A 19,532-nucleotide genomic window follows, 5' to 3' on the forward strand; every position below is an offset into this window, starting at 1 on the left:
AAAATCCTTCCAGAACCAACGTTCTGGCACAGCTTTCTCTGAAGCTTCTCCTGTCTCAGCCCCATCTCCTCCCACCACTCCTTCTCATCTTTAGTCCCACCTTATCCCACGTACAATTTTCCAGTTGGGCATGAGATAAAGTTGTTACAAGTGTTCACTAATGTTCTTCCCCTAGACTGAGGCAACCCGATGAGGGGAATTATCTGATTCACATATGTGTATACGCAAGGCAAGGACACATAAACCCTCCATAGAAGTCACTCTACACAGAGGGGTTCAGAGGACACCACACGTTACCTGCAGAACTAAATGTATCCTGGATACGTCAGAAATATTTCAACTGGCATCAGAAAAAATGTTTATTCCTGCATGTTTATACCACAAAACAAGAACACAGTTCAACTTTTCTTATACACTTCAAATTCCCATTATTTTCTCAAAAGGAACCCTCATGCAAAGAATTTCACAATTCATACTGAAACAAAAACCCTTAAACAAAGTAGGAGCAAATCAAATCCAGCAAAAAATAAAATTAAATAAATATATCATAACCATATTTGGTTTATTTCAAGAATGCAACTTTATCTTTTTTTAAAAAAAAATCAATCAATTGAAAGATACTCAAAATTACAATGGATGGCAAAGAAGCACCAATAAAAGATGTTCCTGCCATGGCTCAGCGGAAACGAATCTGACTAGTATCCATGAGGACACAGGTTCAATCCCTGGCCTCACTCAGTGGATTAAGAATCCGGCATTACCATGAGCTGTGGTGTAGGCCAGCAGCTACAGCTCCCTAGCTTGGGAACCTCCACATGCGTCAGGTGCAGCCCCAAAAAGACAACAACAAAAAAAAGAGGTTAAAATAAAAACTCTTAAAGATATCATTTGTAACAGCGTCAAACACTATCAAATACCTAGGAATGAATCTGATTTAAAATTATGTGTATCTCCTAAACCCACTTAATTACAAAGCAGAAAACAGTAACTGTATATGTAAAGTGGCAGACACCACCTTAACCTAATAAGCAAAGCTCTGCTCAGTATGTCATACCACTTCTGTGGTCCTTCTATCAAAAATGTACGACCTAGGAGTTTCCTTGTGGAATAGCAGGTTAAGGATCTGGTGGTGTCACTGCAGTGGTGCAGGATCACTGCAGTGGCACAGGTTCAATTCCTAGCCTCGGAACTTCCACATGTCATAGGTACAGTCAAAAAAAAAATGTACAACCTAAATTTCACCATGAGGAAACATTAGACAAACTCAAACTGAGAGGCTTTATGCAAAATAATTACCTTGAATTATCAAAAAGTTCAAGGTTATGAAATACGAAGAAAGATGAGGAACTGTTCCAGGAGCCATAACCACCAAAAGTGATGCATAATCTGGAATTTACTTTTGCTGTGCATGAACTCTGATTATGGTCTGCATATTCTAAATAACATCTGTAATTAGAAAATACACCCTGCAATGTTAAAGATAAAGGGGCAAGTGTAAATCTGTAAGCTTGATGAGGAAGATGAAGAAAATGAGGGGGGAGAAAGATGAGGGGTTCATTTAAGGCATCTTGGTAAAGTTTGTGCAGGAATTTTTGTAGAGCACTGTATTCACAATGATTCGGAAAGTCTGAAATTACAGCTAAGCTGAAGCAAAAAAAAAGAAAAAAAAAACATAAGTAGGGCTACTATAGAGAAAACTGTAAAATATCAATATGAGAAATTAACAAAGACCTAAGTAAATTAAGCAATATACTCTGATTCTAGATGAGAAGGATCAATATGTAGATGTTCTCGCCAAAGGAACCTCCAGGTTCCAGGCAATTCCAATTAAAATTCCAACAGACTTTTGTTTTAGAACTCTACAAGATGATTCTAGAAGATACAGAAATGTAAGGACCAAGAATAGCCAAGACATCCTGGAAGAACTTGATGGAAGGTCAGATTGACTACAATGCTATGAGACAGTGTGATAATGGTGCATGAACAAACAGACCAATGGAACACAACAAAAATTCATACATATGTAAAGTATTGGTGCATACTTGCTTTACAACAAAGTAGCAACACAGAATACGAGTAGCAATGTATAGGAAAGCTTAACTTTTCAATAAATGGTTACCAGAAAAGCTGAAATACATTTGGGATAAAAAATGAAGTCTGAGACTTAGATCACACACAAAAATTGTACACATGTGAATTATAAATCTACACATGAAAAGCAAACAATAAAGCTTTTCAATTTTTTTTTTTTTTGGTCTTTTCTGTCTTTTTAGGGCCCCCTCCCAAGGCATATGGAAGTTCCCAGGCTAGGGGTCTAATTGGAGCTGTTGCCGCTGGGCTGCACCAGAGCCACAGCAACACCAGATCCGAGTCACGTCTGCGACCTACACAACAGCTCATGGCAACACCAGATCCTTAACCCACTGAGCGAGGCCAGAGATTGAACCCGAAACCTCATGATTCCTAGTCGGATTCGTTTCTGTTGCGCCACAACGAGAACTCCCAAGCTTCTCAAATTTTATACAGGAAATTATCTTCGCGACCTCAGAATACAGAAAAACTCAAAATAGGGGGGAAATTTCTTTAAAATACTCACAAATCTGAAAAATTAAAAGCTTGTTATCCTAATTACTATACAATACTATTTTCCCACAAAGAAGGCACTTTAGCAGAAGTTTCAGTATATTTTATGGCTTCATACATTGCTATGACTTTATTCTTCATTACAAGAAAGGTAGCTACTCTGTGCTTCAAACAATTAACTTGAGAAAAATCACATGGTTGCTGCTCCATAGTCATTACTACTAGGTAAATGGATGAAAATTTACATTTACCTAATGATGAATGTTATACATATACCAAATCCCTATCTGGAGAATAGAGGTATGTACTGAGTACTAATATACAGTCAATTACACGGTGATCCATATACTTGGGTCTCTTCTACAAGTTCCAAGGATTAACAAATTAAACAGCAAATGGCTTTCTTTTTTTTCTATAATGATTTCAAACCACAGAAAAACTCTTCCACCTCAAGGAGGCTGGTACTTTATTTCTCTACTCCATCCTCTTTTCTTTGCCTCCTTCAAGTACAAAGCTCCCTTTTACTCTGCTCTGACCCTTGACGCCACACCCCGAGGTTCTGCTGGATCTCCTCAGCATGATGTTCTTGCAGTCCTGATTCGAGCTTTTAACTTCACCTCCATTCTCTGTGCCCAACCCCAGTTATTTCAAACTTCCCTCCCAACCCCTCCAATAAAGCCACCCCTTCAGGATCATGTAACCTACTCACAAAAAAGGTCCTTCCACCAGGGTCCTGCTAAAGGCAAACGGGTGAACAAGACTCTACTCCAACTTCTCCCACCCATTTACTTCCCTAAGGCATCAATCGGACTTCTCCCATCTACACCACCTGTCTTTTTGCTCTCCTCTACTCAAAAGATTCAGAGACAAGTAAAGTTCAGGCAGCTGTGTTTCAACCTAGACAATAAGCTTCTAACTCTTTCAAAACTGCTGGCAAACAGCAAGGGATGATAAAAATGACTGGAGATAGATAGAGCGAGATGTTCAAAGAGGGGCCTTACCGTTATCATCAAAATAATTGATTTTATTGACCTCCCGACACAACACAAGGCCCTGAGCCAAGGAGGATGTCTACAATGGCAACAGCAAAAGAGATAACGAATATCATCTCAGAGGTGGAAACGAGCCCTCTGCAAAATATTTAATCCTAAAACAAACAGGAGGAGACAGAGGGTGGTGTGCTGGGAGCCCCAGGACCAAAGCAACTGCAACACCCTCATTTCACAAGTGGGGTTATTGGCCCAGGGCACTCAGCCAGGTAATCTATGAGGTGTTTCTCATCTGAAATCAAAACAAGCCCTTGTGCCAGCAGGCGATTTCCCAAAGGGCAGAGCAAACTAAAGCTCTGGGGGGAAACGAGAGGTACTTGGAGACAAGAGAGACTAAAAAGCCATCTGAGGATATCAGAGACTATGGCTTGTCCTTTGATGAAAGGTTCAATATGCAGCAAGCACATTTTGGAGAGGTTCAGCCAGAGCCCCTGTCAACAAACAGAGGATCTGTCTGTAGCTGAAGAGACAGCACAGAACTAAGAGATACGGGGCAAGGAAACAAAGACAGATGGAAAACAGGCTGAAAGAGGGAAAAAAAAAAAAGAAGAGAAAGGAAACATGAATTTAGGTCTGGGGTATCAGAGCAAGGGTGAAAGGTGCCACCAGAGCACCACACTGGTTAGGAAACAGCAACTCACCCAGCTCGGTAAACTCAATGGCAGGCAAGGGGAAATTAGACATCTGTGATCATCACCACACCACAGGGCAAATAAGTCCTCTTCCCACTTTTCTCTTTAACTCGCTATAGAGAAAAGATAAAAAACAAAAAACAAGATTCTGTGGAAGAAGCAGCAATCAGATACCATCATCTTCAATTTATAAGAAACAGATGAGTAAAGAGACAGAAGCAAGATAAATCTACAACATGAAGCTATTTTTAAGCTGATACAAATTAGGGTAATTAATAAACATTAATTGTATTTCAACCTGTCACTAACTTCCAACAAGACGCCCAGCACAAATTCTGATCCAAATGCAAAGGAGCTGTGTTTCTGAAAATTCCATTAAAGCTGAGATGTAGGAAGTCACTCCAGAGTTATCTCTGTCATCCGCCTGCATTTTCTAAGACTTGCCTCCCCTTCTGTATTTGGAGTAAGGTTACCCAGGATAATTAGGCTCATCCCAAACTCCTGCAAACCTGGGAGGCGGAGTTCTTGCCCAGCACAGATGGACATGCTGATCCCATCCTGAAGTGAAGGCCCTCCGCCAGCATCCTCCTTACGAGCCTGACCAGTCAACTTCTCCTGGGGTGGATTCTGCACCTTGCAGGTGTTCTGGGCCCTGACATACTGAAGAGTTGCCTATTCACGCACACAAGCTGCACTCCTCCTCCTAGAAAGACCCTTTTACCCTACCATTCATGTACTGCCCTTCCACCAACTGCTTCCAACATCAAACAAATATCTCCTCCCCAGACTCTTCTACCATAATCCTCCTCAGAATCAGGTGTTCCTTCCTCCATGCCTGCTTTGAACTTTATAAACAAGAGTCTTAGTTTCTGTTTGGTTTGGTACTTGGTCATTAGATTTTCATCTCTCCTTAGAGTTCAAGGGCAAGAATCATGCCCCACCAAGTCATTCACTGCCAGCACCTAAAACAATATGTTGTACTTGGAGAATTATTAAATATTTGTTGATTGAATATTTACTGATCAGGGAGCTAATGCTCTCTTCAATCCAAATGACTAAACAAGTTTGCATGTTAGGTTAGAATCTGTTAAGAACAATAGTGTCAGATGCTTAAGATTAAAGTTTCCAAGGCAGCAGGTGTGTACGTTACCAGCTCATCTCTATAGAACTTCCAAGTCTAGCACATACCCAACATGGTCTCTGTCAAGAACAAAAAACTGGTAATGTGCCTGCCCACGTACAACCTTATTTAACATAGCATATTTGAAGTGTCGTAGTTTAACAGTGAGTTTTGCCTCTATAAGGAAGATTGATGAACACAACATATAGTTCCTAAAGTAATAATGTGTCACAAATGGAAGGTCACCTCATGAGTTAAAAATTGAAATATACTGTCTTTAAAAGTACATGATCTTTTTTAAAGCATTTTTTAAAGAAGAATTTAATAAAGTAGAAATATGGAACGATTACCTTGTATTCTGGTTCACTTTAAAGGACTCTTTTCCCAGTAGGAAATTAGAAAAGTGTAGGCAGGGATATTCCTATTACTTATTTTCACTAAACCAATATAGGGTATATTAAACTAAATAACTTAAAAACATTAAACAAATTGTTCACCTGCTTTCTAAATTCTCAAAAAAAATGAAATATAGAAAAAAAAATATTGTGCAATATTTGTAAGCTGCTTTAGACTCTGACCATTATAACTAACTCAATCAAAATGGAAATAAAGGAGCTGCCATTGTGGGGCAGTGGAAATGAATCCGACTAGTATCCATAAGAAGGCGGGTTCAATCCCTGGCCTCGCCCAGTGGGTCGGAGATCCAGTGTTGCTGTGGCTGTGGTGTAAGCCAGTGGCTATAACTCCAATTCAACCCCTAGCCTTGCAACCCCTATATGCTGCAGGTGCAGCCCTAAAAAGACAAAAAAAAAAAAAAAAAAAAAAAAAAAAAAAAGGAACTAGGAAAGCACTAACAAAGGAGAAATTGATATCAGAGGAAACTATTTACAAACTTAGCTGGGTATTTTACAATAAGTTCCTTTCAATACCATATTCATATCTGTTTCAGTTTGCTTAGCACAGAGATCATGCCAGTAATAAACAAAAACCACTGATGCCAGCACAAAATAAATAAATTTAACACTGCAAACACTACACTTGAGTTCTAATATTAATCCATTACTTGCCTATTTTCCAAACTACTAAAAGGTACTCTTACTCCTCCATTCCTCTACATCAGAATATAATATGGTATCTGGGTTCCACACATTTAACAAACTATATTTTGTCAGGTTTGAGAGTGTTTCTCAAGGTCCTAGACTTTAAAACCTCTGATTTTGAAACTGAAAAGCAAAGAATACTTTTTCCCCTATGTTACAGCTCAAGTCAAATGAAAACTAAACTAAAATGAATTGGGGGAAGGAATTAAGTGCCTCTTTATATAAAATCACAAATTCAAAAAAAGTTTTCACCTTTTAAATGCAAAGTCTGTATTTCAAACAGCCAGTCCTGCTTCTGTAAAGAATTATACTAGAAAACCATATTTTAGCCATCTTTATCATTAAATCTGATAGTTTCCCTTAAGAAAGATAATATTATATATAATTAAAACAGTAATGAGATACTTTTTTCACCCATCACAATGATTAAAAATTAAAATCCAATAACACCAAGCTGTTCTGTTAGAGTACAGATTGGTAAATTCTCTGAACCAGTGTTTATTAGGATACACCAAAGATATTTATTGTAGCATTGTAAGCAAGACAGAAAAACTGCAAACTCTCTAAGTGCTAGCAATATAGTGGTTGAACAACTATGCAATATCTGAACTATGGAAAACCATGCACAATGAAAAGCAGTAAAGTGGATCTTCACTGTTCAAGATAGATATCTAAGGCCCATGTTACATGAGAAAAATGAAGTTGTAAAACGTTTTGCAGAGTATTCCTTTACATCCAAAAAGACATACAAAACTTCATATTTCTACAAGCCTCAAACTGTAAGTAATAGTCAAAGATACACCAAAGTGAAAACAGTGCTGAGATTCTAGATGGAGACCAGGTAGTATCCAGGGGAACATCGGTGTGACAGAAGAGTCACTTAGTTGCTTAAGATGAACACAATGTAAAAGCCAAATTTACGAGGCTTTAGAAAAGAATATGGAGGAACTAAAAAAACTTCCCTATTAACAAACCCAAAGATCAGATTTTTCTTAGTGATAAAAGGAAAATGATAAATATTACAATATTAAAATGACTTTTTGACAAGGCTCCAAAATAAATTCCAGATGAATTATAGTTAATTAGGGAAAAAGAAAAAAAATATTGAAGAATAACATTTATTTGATTTCACAGTAAGAATAAGTAATGTTTTTAAAAACAAAAAATACATTAACATATTAATGCTTATCATTTCTAAGTGGTAAATATAAATGATTTTTCTTTTCTCCTTTACACATTTCATATTTTTCAAATTATCTGAAGGATGCTTATTGCTTTCATAAGAAGAAAGTTACCTTTCATCTGAAAATACAATAAGTTATATGAATACTCTAATTGGTGCTACAAATGTGTGTGTTTACAAGTTTCTTACATGATTAGACTTGTTTGACTCTAACGCTAGGAAAAATAGTACACAAAACTTCAGGACAGAAGTCAAAAACAGGAATACACACAAGTTACTAAATTTAGCTTTCTAATTTTTCAAAATGATTTATCAATTTTGAAACAGTCACCCAAAGAAGCAGGCCTTGTCTTAGCCATGTAAACCACGTACCATGTCCTCTGTAATTACTAAAAAGAAAGGGTTCTTTGAGCTAGAGTGTTATCTTCCTTAAAAAATCTTTTCTTGGAGTTCTTGTCATGGCACAGCAGAAACAAATCCAACTAGTATCCATGAGGATGCAAGTCTGATCCCTGGCCTTGCTCAGTGCGTTAAGGATCCCAGCATTGTCATGAGCTGTGGTGTAGGTCACAGACACAGCTCGGATCCGGTGTTGCTGTGGCTGTGGTGCAAGCCAGCAGCTGCAGCTCCAATTCAATCCCTAGCCTGGTAGCTTCCATATGTCGTGGGGGGTGGGGGGGTGGGGTCTCAAAAGCTTAAAAAAAAAGTCTTTTCTTAGCATTGCTACTAGTTTGGGGGCTTTTTTTTTTTAAGCAATATTTTACTTGGAGAAAATACATTTTAAAAGAAGCAGACAATATATTCACAGCTCAAATTTGTGATGCAATTATTTACTAAATAGACTTTTACTGAGCATCTACTATAACTGGGCTAAGTACTAGGCGGTGAACACAAGAATAAAACCAGAGGGTTCACAACTTACTGAAGGAGAAAGACAGGTAAACCATGGGAAGTTCCTGCGTGGAGCAGCAGGTTAAGGATCTGGCGTTGCTATAGATGTGGCGCAGGTCACCAATGTGGCAAGGGTTCAATGCCTGACCCAGGAATTTCCACATGCCTCAGGTACAGCTAAAGAAGGTGCAGCCAAGAAGGAAAAAAAAAAGACAACAGTGTTGTAGACCAACACTTAAAGTGCCCCCACGAAGTGCTCACAGGTCTAAGGACCAGGCGGCAGTGGGGAGGGGGGCACTGAAGGACAATGACCAGCACAAAGGAGATCCATTCTGAACAGAGTACTAAAAGATTAAAAGATAAGCAGAATGAAAGCTTAAAGCAGTGATAATGCTACACATTCCAGAAAAATAAAACAGAATGCCAATGTGCTTTACAGGTCAGGATTCAAACTACTTATAAAAGCAAAAAAAAGACAAAAATAAACAAATAAAGGAGTTCCCATCATGCCTCAGTAGTTAATGAACCCAACTAGTATCCATGAGGATGCGGTTCCATCCCTGGTCCTGTTCAGTGGGTTAAGGATCCAGCATTGCCGTGAGCTGTGGTATAGGTTGCAGACTCAGCGCGGATCTGGCATTGGTGTGGCTGTGGTGTAGGCCAGCAGCTGTAGATCCGATTCAGCCCCTAGCCTGGGAACCTCTATATGCCCAGGTGTGGCCCTAAAAAGACAAAAAAAAAAAAAAAAAAAATTCAAACTACTGGTAAATGTTACTAATTAAGTTCCTAGGAATGCCTGACTTAACTCCATTAAAAAGCCACTTTTCACACCTCTGCATGGGAAGGCCTACAAGCCATATTCCAAAACTGTTAGCCCATAACACAAGAGCAGTAAACAAATAGCTACTGAATAAAGCTCAAGCCTTGACCCTGCTGGTGGGAAAAGGAGAGCCTCCTTTTCCAGGTCACATACTCCTCCTGACCTGAACATGGCAGACTGTCCCCAGACTGTCCCCAGACACTCAGCACAGCTTCACGGCAGGAGGCTGCCTGGCAGGGCCAGGTGCCCAGTGGGTGCTGCCCTGCTGCAGACAGGCCAAGGTGGGCCTGGACCTTGAGAGCCTGCCAGCGTGCCTCATGGGGAGCATCCAGGGACAAGGGCTGACCCAGCCTCCCAGGCCAGGGGCCCAGCAGCACCTCCTTCTGCTCAGACCCCTGACCCAGAGCTGACCCACAAGCATCCTTCCATATCTGCTCCCAGCCATACAGGAATTTTCTCAGTCCAATAACTAGGCAGCCTCTCGCCCGGCCACAGGCACCCCAGCAACCACAATTATCAAGTCCTGGGGGATCATATTTATTTACTGGGGAGAGTACTGGTCTCTCAGGACATAACTAAGGACTGCCAAAACAGCACCTCCTTTACAATGTACAAAGGATAACATAACATCAAAGCACAATCCTGCACACTGTACAGCAAGATAATCCCCCAAGGCTTTAAGCACCACCTCACAATAGTCAGGAAAGGGGAGATGTTAAAAGCTAAGGGGAGTCAGAGTTCCCGTCATGGCACAGCAGAAACGAATCCAACTAGTATCCATAGGGATGTGGGTTCGATCCCTGGCCTCACTCAGTGGGGTAAGGATCCCAGCATTGTCATGAGCTGTGGTGTAGGTCACAGACGCAGCTTGGATATGCTGTTACTGTGGCTGCAGTGTAGGCTGGCAGCTAGAGCCCTGATTCAAACCCTAGCCTGGGAACTTCTATATGCCTCAGGACTGGCCCTAAAAAGAAAAAAAAGAAAAAAAGAGAGAAACACACCATGAAATTCTAATTATTACTTAATAGCCATTGTTTTAAAGGTAGAAACTAAAAACACCCATGCTGCTTCAGTGTATTTCAATATTTAAAGATCTCCACAGGAGTTCCCATCAGGGAGCAGTGGAAACAAATCCAACTAGGAACCATGAGGTTGCAGGTTCCATCCCTGGCCTCACTCAGAGGGTTAAGGATCGGGCATTGCTGCCATGAGCTGTGGTATAGGCCCGCAGCTGTAGCTCCAATAAGACCCCTAGCCTGGGAATCTCCATATACTGCGGGTGCAGCCCTAAAAAGACAAAAGACAAAAATTAAATTAAATTAAATTAAAAAGATCTCCACAGATACATAAGACACTAAATTACATTCTTTAAGAGTGACAAAAAAAAAAAAAGATCCAATAGACTATAAAAGGATATCAGCAATTTGGTGGTAGAAAGTCACGTAAAAATATAAACAGAATATGTCAAAAATAAAGGTAGGGAGTTCCCGTCGTGGCGCAGTGGTTAACGAATCCGACTAGGAACCATGAGGTTGCGGGTTCGGTCCCTGCCCTTGCTCAGTGGGTTAACGATCCGGCGTTGCCATGAGCTGTGGTGGAGGTTGCAGACGCGGCTCGGATCCCGCGTTGCTGTGGCTCTGGCGTAGGCTAGTGGCTACAGCTCCGATTCGACCCCTAGCCTGGGAACCTCCATATGCCGCGGGAGCGGCCCAAAGAAATAGCAAAAAGACAAAAAGAAAAATAAATAAATAAAGGTAAGTTTTTCAAACTACTGGATTACAGGAGTGAAATCTAAAAATTCTTCAAATTGGTACAGGGATATAATTATTATAAATTCATTATTCCTAATTAATGCAAAAATATCAAACTATCATGCTGGTAAATAATATTCTTAGAAAAATACAGAATTCACAACCATTTTGCTATATAAAAATTTAAAAACAAAAATGTGTATTACATGTGATATACAACACCTCAATGAGAACGTATTTGCTTTGGCCATAAATGGACATTCATCTACTTAAGTTAGCAAAGTGGTATCTAAGGGTCATTACTTTTCTTCATATGACAGCAATAGAGAACCCAGGAATCAGAAATTCTAGGTATAGGAATGAAATCTCCCAATCGCCTTACAGAAATAAAAATGCATTTGATTTTTAAAGCCTTCCCAAAAAGGGGTGGGAGGGGTTATTTTAATTTCAATTTCGGAAGGAATATACAAGCAAACACACACACATAAAATATACTAAAATATCATCCACCAAAATGCCAACAACAGTGATTATCTCTACGTAGCAGAAAGACCAAAGATTCTTATTCACTTCATTTTGGTTATGTGGCTGCTGCACAATGAACCAATGATATGTTAATTTTGTAGGGGGAAGGGAGCTTGAAGGAGGATTGATCGGTCCACAAAGGTACTCTACAGCCATCCTAATGTTTTATCACCACCCTACACTACACGTTCTCACCTCTTTCCCCACCACATCCTCTCATAGCATCCACAGAACTTGTCCATTCAAGGGTAGCCAGGTGATAAACAGCTGTTTAATATGTGTCTGCCACTGGAACACAAGATTAATGATGATAAGATCATGTCTCTGTAATCAGAAATGAATCTCTAGAACTTGGCATAGCACCTCTACACAGGAGGCAGACAAGTAACTTCAAATGAACAAACTGATCCAAATCCCTCAGAATGCAACTAAAGTTCAAGCTTTCCTCTGCTTCCACTAAAAAATGATGACTGATAAGTGATCACTGTCCCCTGTATTTGAAAACATGTCTGAATCACCTCATTAGTCTTCTTTTTTCAATTTAATCAATTCCAGTTCCCTAAAATTTTCTCCAAATATGTGGCTTATTCTGAATCTAGTTTCTCCACAATGGTTCAGCTGTGAACTTTAGGACTAAGTCATTAAGACATTTCAATTCTTACTAGTCATCAAAATTAGAGGAATAGGCATGATTTTATATAAAATTTGAGCAAATTCAATCAAATGTTTACAGTACCTTCCATATATAAACATCCTGCCCACCAAGAATATGAAATTTCAAGCTACTAAGACTTTCTTTCATTCTCCCCCTTCACCACCATCACTAGCATAATATCTGCACCAACGGTATTACTGCACTTTTTACAGACAGATTCTATGTCATAATTATGACAATTATCTTAAGAGACTATCAAAAATACAGATAAATGTATAGTTACTTTCTAACCTCACAGAATCAATTTAAATGTTTTCTGAAAAGCCAAGTAAATATAATTAAAATCCAAATCTTTGAACAGGGTCATTGAACAATTTGCTTTAATTCTCCATATATTTACTAGAATGACAAGATTACCAACACAGTTCATATACCACCTCTAAACCTGAGCATTTTGATAAGGCCTCACTATTACCTCTGCCCTCTAAAAACACGTGATGACCTAAGGTCTTCCTGACTACAGGAAAAAAAAACAATGCAATAAGGTATATAATCCCTCAGTGCTCTGACTCTCCAACCAAAAACACACCTGTAACTTCATCAGACTTGAACACGCCCCCACTTCTCAGAGCTGCTTTCTCTGCATGTGCTCCAGCCCCTCCAGAATCTGGGTGCTCCACGTGGACTCTGAAATGGTTTAGTCATTTCCTCACCACCACCGACTCCTTATCAGCAAGATTCAGAAACAATGATTTCTCACAGAAAATGCTTCCTTTCAATTAAACCCTAAACAAATAGTCAAAATGGAGAATTGTCTCATTGATCTATGAAGAGACTTTACATAATTTAGGCTAATTGGACTAAAAAAAGAGAAGTTTCAGCCTTCAAGTACGTGAATAAGGATGAAAAATGTGTTTATGTAGGTTTATGTGTCTGCATACACACACCAATGATCAAATGGCATATGTCTCTAGAAGGTAAGATATAAAGACAGAGTGATTTAGGTAAGACAAGAAGAATCTTCATGAAGAATAGGAGACAAAAAGAGGTTACAGAAACTTCATCTCAGGAGGCCTTTGAGATAAAGATAAAACTGTGGACCACCTGCTTTGAGTAGTTTAAATATGATCTGCCCAGTAGGAGGGGGGCAGGGAGGGGGACTAGATTCAGAATTAACTTCTACTTCCAAGTTTTGTAATGACTAACAAGTAACCCATTTTAATCATTTTCAGTAATTCTTCAGTCTCCAGTACAGAATATGCTCTATTTTTTAACTCCTCCAAGAGACACTGAATACTCTAATAACTAGTGCACAAAAACTGAATTTTAACTGGTCATCAAGGGTTTTCTCAGTTTTTGACAGGAAATTTTACTTATACAGATTTAACACAGAAAAAGAGAAACAACTGAACTGCCCAGTGGAATCACCTGGAGACCCTTGGAAAAATACTGACACCTAATTCTCACCCTCCAAGATCTAGGGTTTAATAGGGGCTGGGCTGTGGCCCAGGAATCAGGATTCTGAGAACGACCATAAGAATAAATGGAATAAATTTATTTTAGGAATAAATAGGCCATATTTATTCTTTCACTTGTAACAGTAACAAACTGAAATCACTCTGGTAATTATTAGGAAAGTCACCCCCAGTCTCATTTATATTGCAGAGAGAAATAAGGGCAAATTTTTGTATTGTCTTATACAATTTGGGGGAATTTTTTTTTTTTTTTTTTTTTTTTTTTGCTTTTTACGGCCACGCCCACAGCATATGGAAGTTTCCAGGCTAGGGGTCGAATCGGAGCTACAGCTGCTGGCCTATACCACAGCCACAGTAATGCCAGATCCTAACCGCTTCTTCGACCTACACCACAGCTCACGGCAACGCTGGATCCTTGTCCCACTGAGCAAGGTGAGGGATCGAACCTGCAACCTCACGGCTCCTAGTTGGATTTGTTTCCACTTCGCCACGACAGGAACTCCAATTTGGGGGAGTTTTTAACGTTCAGGTTGTAACTTGGCCCGATTTTTATCGCCTTAAATGTTATTCACAGAGAAAACATTTAGCATCTGGTGTCCAAATATAAATACTGCAGCTTCAACAAGGAACAATTACAGATACATGGATTTTTGAGTTAAAACATACATTTCTGGAGTTCCTGTTTAGCATAGCAGAAATGAATACAACTAGTAACCATGAGGATGTGGGTTCCATCCCTGGCCTCACTCAGTGAGTCAGGGATCCGGCGTTGCCATGAGCTGTGGTGTAGGTTGCATACATGGCTCGGATCCCATGTGGTCAGCAGATGCAGCTCTGATTCGACCCCTAGCCAGGGAACTTCCAGATGCCAGGGGTGAAGCTCTAAAAAGCAAAAACAAACAAACAAACAAACAAAAAAACATTTCTTTCCCTTTTCTTCATTAATCAATTTCTTAGAACTATATACACACCTTAGCAGAGGCTAGTAAGAGGGCACTTTGCAGAAGCCTTTTTCAAAGAAACTTTTGTAAGGAAAAGCACTGCTAACTTACTATGCATCTTATAAGTCTATGTTGCTCTATATCTCTTAGGAAACGCCATCTACACTACCCTTGTTTACAACATTAAGATTCTTGACATTGTTATCCATCAAGGTTCAACTAAACTGCCAATCTGTCATCAAAAAAAATTAATCAGGAAAGATAAATCAATTAAAAGACATCTAGCTTTCAATTACACAGTCATTGGAAAATGTCTATAAAACTAAAAGCATATAAAAAACAGCAGGTTAGAAGCAGCAGGTTAAGGATCTGGCACTGTCACTGCAGTGGCTCAAGTAAGTGGATTCGATCTCTGGCCCAGAAACTTCTGCATACCAGAGGTGTGGCCAAAAAACAAGGTAGTTTGCAAGTTCAAATACTAAATAGAGCACAACAGATACTTAATTCTATAATCGTAAACGGCATGATAAAATTATTTCTAGACATGTTTTCAAATAGTTATCTCTTTGTGTATCTTTAAAACAATCTCTCTCTAGCATCTCTTTATGGCAAAATAATTAACATATTTTATAGCAATAATTTATTTCTAACCTTTGTTCATTCTCAGACTCACAATCCCTTTGATGGTAAAAAAAAAAAAAAAAAAAAAAATTGGTTATTTACATCTGAGGACAAATCTCATAAAACAAAGAAAAATTCTTGTATTTTTTTAAGTTGATTTATACTGTTGTGTTTATTTCTGCCTTACAACAAAGTGACTCAATTGTACACAGAGATATATTCTTTTTCATATTCTTTTCCATTATGGTTTATCATGAAAAATTCTTGTATTTAAAATTCAGGTCTAGGAGTTCCCACTGTGGCACAGTGGGTTATGGGTCTGACTGAAGGGGCTCAGGTGGCTGCAGAGTGGGAGTTGATCCCTAGCCCCACACAGTGGGTTAAGGATCTGGTGTTGCTGCAGGTGTGGTGAAGGTCGGTCACAACTAACATGTGGATTCAATGTCTAGAGCAGGAACTTCCATATGCTGCAGGTGAGGCTATAAAAAGCAAAATTCAGATCTAAAATAGAGATTTTTGGTAACTCAATATTCTAAAACTATAGATTAAAAGTTACTTATGCATTCTGGAACAGATATGGCCTTTAAAAAGCTGATAATAAAATATTTAGGGAGTCAAAATATGATTTCTGTAGTACATTCATTGAAAAGTACTATGAATTGCTATTAAATTGTTTGAGTGGAATCTGTAACTCGTGCTTTTTTTAAAACAACCACATATATACTATTTACAGCTATGTTTCCTAATTTACATCAAAATAAATGTTTACATTATTTCACTAATTATTCATATCTTTTACTCAATTTAAATGTCTGAGTCTTACTTGAAGACAGCTCTACATCATTCAAGAATGAACTAAAGATGGTGACCCAATAAAATTACAGCAGCCAAAACAAGTGTCCAAAAGGACAGTTCAAGCTGAGATGGCTCCTGTGGGAAGGGATGAGAAGAGCTTTTTGTTTTTTTATCTCAAATTATTCTGATGACACTAATGATATATAGAAGGGAAAATAAATAACAAACTTAGTGAAGACAGTAGAGCCCAGAATCATATCTAAAATATTTCTGCACTGTTTTAATACATACTGAGTTTTCCAGAAATAAAATGCCATCGCTTCTCGGCCTTTTGGCTAAGATCAAGTGCAGAAATAAAATGCCACATAAATTGAGAGAAAACTTTTATTTATATCCTTACCAAAAGATGTTTATCATTTTTGAGAAAATCATGTTACAGAGCAATGTTGATCACAGCATTTGAGTCATCAATATAACACCTATATGTTAGTGCAATTTGCAGCAGCTGTATTCATGACTACTCTACATATGGATATTACAACTGATTACTCTGTTCTGTTTTATAGTATATAGGAGCCTCCACGTATTGAAATATGTATATTAATTTGTAATTAATATTATAACTTTAAATTGAATTTATATTTATAATATATTATCAATTATTTATGGATATAAACATTAGTATATTTAATGCTGATAAAATATATAAATTAATGACTACTTTCTTTTGTTAGGTGACTATAGTAATTTTTAATTAAATATGTATAGACACATGTACATATATACCCACGACTATGTGCAGTTTAATTTCAGTGTTATAAATAGGGTATTACAAAACTGTTGCTTTGAAAAAGGGGGCCTCAAATCTGACAGAAGAGAGAGTCACCAGTATAAGCAAAAGAGAATGGGACTGAGGCCAGAAACCTGACATTTTAAAGGAAGGATGAGAAAAAAGGAGGAAAAGTAGACAGAAAGGTAGCAAGTACCTTGGGAGAGAGTACTTTACCAAAGGAGAAAGAAGTCTGAACAAGAAGACGATGTCAACAATCACAGAGTGGTTCAGAAGAGGCTGACTGCTGAAAACAAGCTAAGGGATCTGAAAACAGACAGGCACTGACAATCTTGGAGCCAATATTTAATAATGGTGAAGGTCATAACACAGCCAAATTAGTGGCAGGACTGAAAAGGTGCAGGCAATGAAAACCAAATAGGAAAAAGCTGGAGACCTGGGAAAGTGTGTGGCCACAGAAGAAGAGTTCAAGATAGGTTAACTGGTCCATGGCTGAAGAGGTTGGAAAGAATCACGATCTAAATGAGGCCACTGGCTCTATTAATTAGGAGGTGACAGAGTAGTCTCTGTTGAGTATTTAAGGGCAGAACACAGATTACAATAAAACTGAGTTCATGGCCTCATTAGCAAGGTATTGGGTACAGGAAATAAAGATTTTACACAGGGCTAGATGAAAGTATGTTTTCCAAACAATAGTTTGTCTGCTTTTCAACGATAACAATTTTTTAATAAAACTCTAAATTTGCTATTTCAGGAGAATATATTTCAGAGCCACATAAAACACTGATTTTAACATTCAAACAGAACGTTAACATTTACCTAATAAATTTGTGACAAAAAGAATTTATTGTTGTGCTATATATTGAACCTCAACCTACTGCTTAACAGAACATTATTCTTAGTTTTATATAAGCCGACTAAAGTACATTTTAGTACAAATCCAGTAAATAACATTTACTAAGAAAAAGAAACCTGTTATCCAATCCCTTTTTATTAACAGTATCAAGCACAATAAGAGAGCAGACTCGATTTAGGCACATTTACATCAAATGTGTATTTAGCCAGACCTATGTTTCTGCAAAGGTAATATGTAAAAGATCCACACTTATTAGTATAATCTAGAAAACAGTTATCTGTTTTACGAAAAGATACTTCTCTTTACAAAAGCAGTCACTATCAGGATCCTTTAAACAAGAAGATTTCCAAGGATAAAAAAATTTTTATTTAGTTATCTAATTTACACAAAATTTGACAGCAATACATTTGTTTAAAGCAAATTCATGAAGTATGGAAGCAAGAGGGGAAATTATTCAAGGGGTTGAAAGGCATCCAGGATGGTTTAGACTCTACATGTCCATGTCTGTAAGGCACCCCTCCCCCCCAATCAGCCTCAGGAGAGCCTGGAGCATGTGAAGAACAGGAATCTGATGATGAGGACAAGATGGGGCGTCACAGAGGACCTATCTGCCTTGGACTTTAAATCAAGCAACCGCTGCATGAATGTCAGGATGTTACTGTCCCTTGTTCATATAAAGAAAGAACAGATAAATCCTGAAGAGCCTTTTAAAGCTTCGAGTCATTAAAAAGAACACATAGAAAAAGGTAACCCATAATTCTAAGTGGGGCAAAGGCCCCCCAAAGACATCTCTCAGCCCTGCCCCTCACTACTGGTGTCATCCTAGCAGCTACTCAGACCTCAGTGGTCTCAGCTGCAAAAGGGGAGAGGGTCAGCGTTAAATAGGAAAATGACTGTAAAATACCTAGTAGGGGCATATCATTGGCCCTCAAGAATCATTAGAAGTGGGAGTTCCCATTGTGGCTCAGCAGGTGAAGAACCCAACACAGTCTTCATGAGGATGCAGATTTGACCCCTGGCCTTGCTCAGTGGGTTAAGGATCTGGCATTGTTCTGGCTATGGTGTAGGCTGGCAGCTACAGCTCCAATTCAACCCCTAGCCTGGGAACTTCCATATGCTGCAGGTGTGGCCACAAAAATTAAAATAAAAAAAATTAAATTAAATTTTTAAAAAGAATCATTAGAATTGTGCTGTCCTGGGGTCGTTTTGGATCACTCATTCAGTTATTCAGTCCATCATCATAATATACTGCCACCTCTCACAGTTCAATCACGCTGATGAACTCAGATGGCTGCCCATCCTGAAAATAATCTGTGTCAACACTGACGCCAAACAGTAGGATGGTAGAAAATAGGACCAAAGTGCGTGAGATTCTGGACCAGTTCCAGAAGCTTTTAATAAATAATAGACTACTTCAGGACACACTAACATGCTTTCATGTTCAGGCTATCTCCATTTTTGCTAATAACTCATTAAAATCACCAAATTAAACAATGGCTTTATATATTCCTAATTTATGTTGCATGCCCTCTCCTTCCAAAAAAAAAAGCCAAGCATATCAGCAGAATCTCTATAAAATACAAAATTCTGACCAAAATATTTTTTTTCTGGCTTCTAAAACATCTCAGATGGATTTGGTCATATGTTCAAACTCATTCACTTCTCTTCCTCCTCTCTTCTTCCCACCACATCTAATAGAAAATCTTTCTCAAACTCATACAAAGCTCCTTATTAGCCAGTGAATA

At 38.5% G+C, this 19,532-nt stretch overlaps 1 protein-coding gene across 16 annotated transcripts in view; it reads right to left on the reverse strand.

The window, feature by feature from the left end:
• Positions 1-19,532, reverse strand: part of MYO6 (myosin VI) — a 143,107-nt gene that overhangs the window by 114,039 nt on the left and 9,536 nt on the right. For 6 of the 16 annotated variants that reach the window (XM_005659430.4, XM_085009659.1, XM_085009648.1 and 3 more), the window contains exon 2: positions 4,274-4,377. The exons of 9 other annotated variants lie outside the window; for them this stretch is intronic. The gene's annotated coding sequence lies outside the window, so the exon portion shown is untranslated. 16 annotated transcript variants of the gene reach the window in all.

The sequence above is a fragment of the Sus scrofa genome, chromosome 1, assembly GCF_054392235.1.
Source record: "Sus scrofa isolate SSC_HxYL_T2T_F1_AM1 chromosome 1, Sscrofa_HxYL_maternal_Yorkshire_Landrace_v2.0, whole genome shotgun sequence".
NCBI classification, from domain to species: domain Eukaryota; kingdom Metazoa; phylum Chordata; class Mammalia; order Artiodactyla; family Suidae; genus Sus; species Sus scrofa.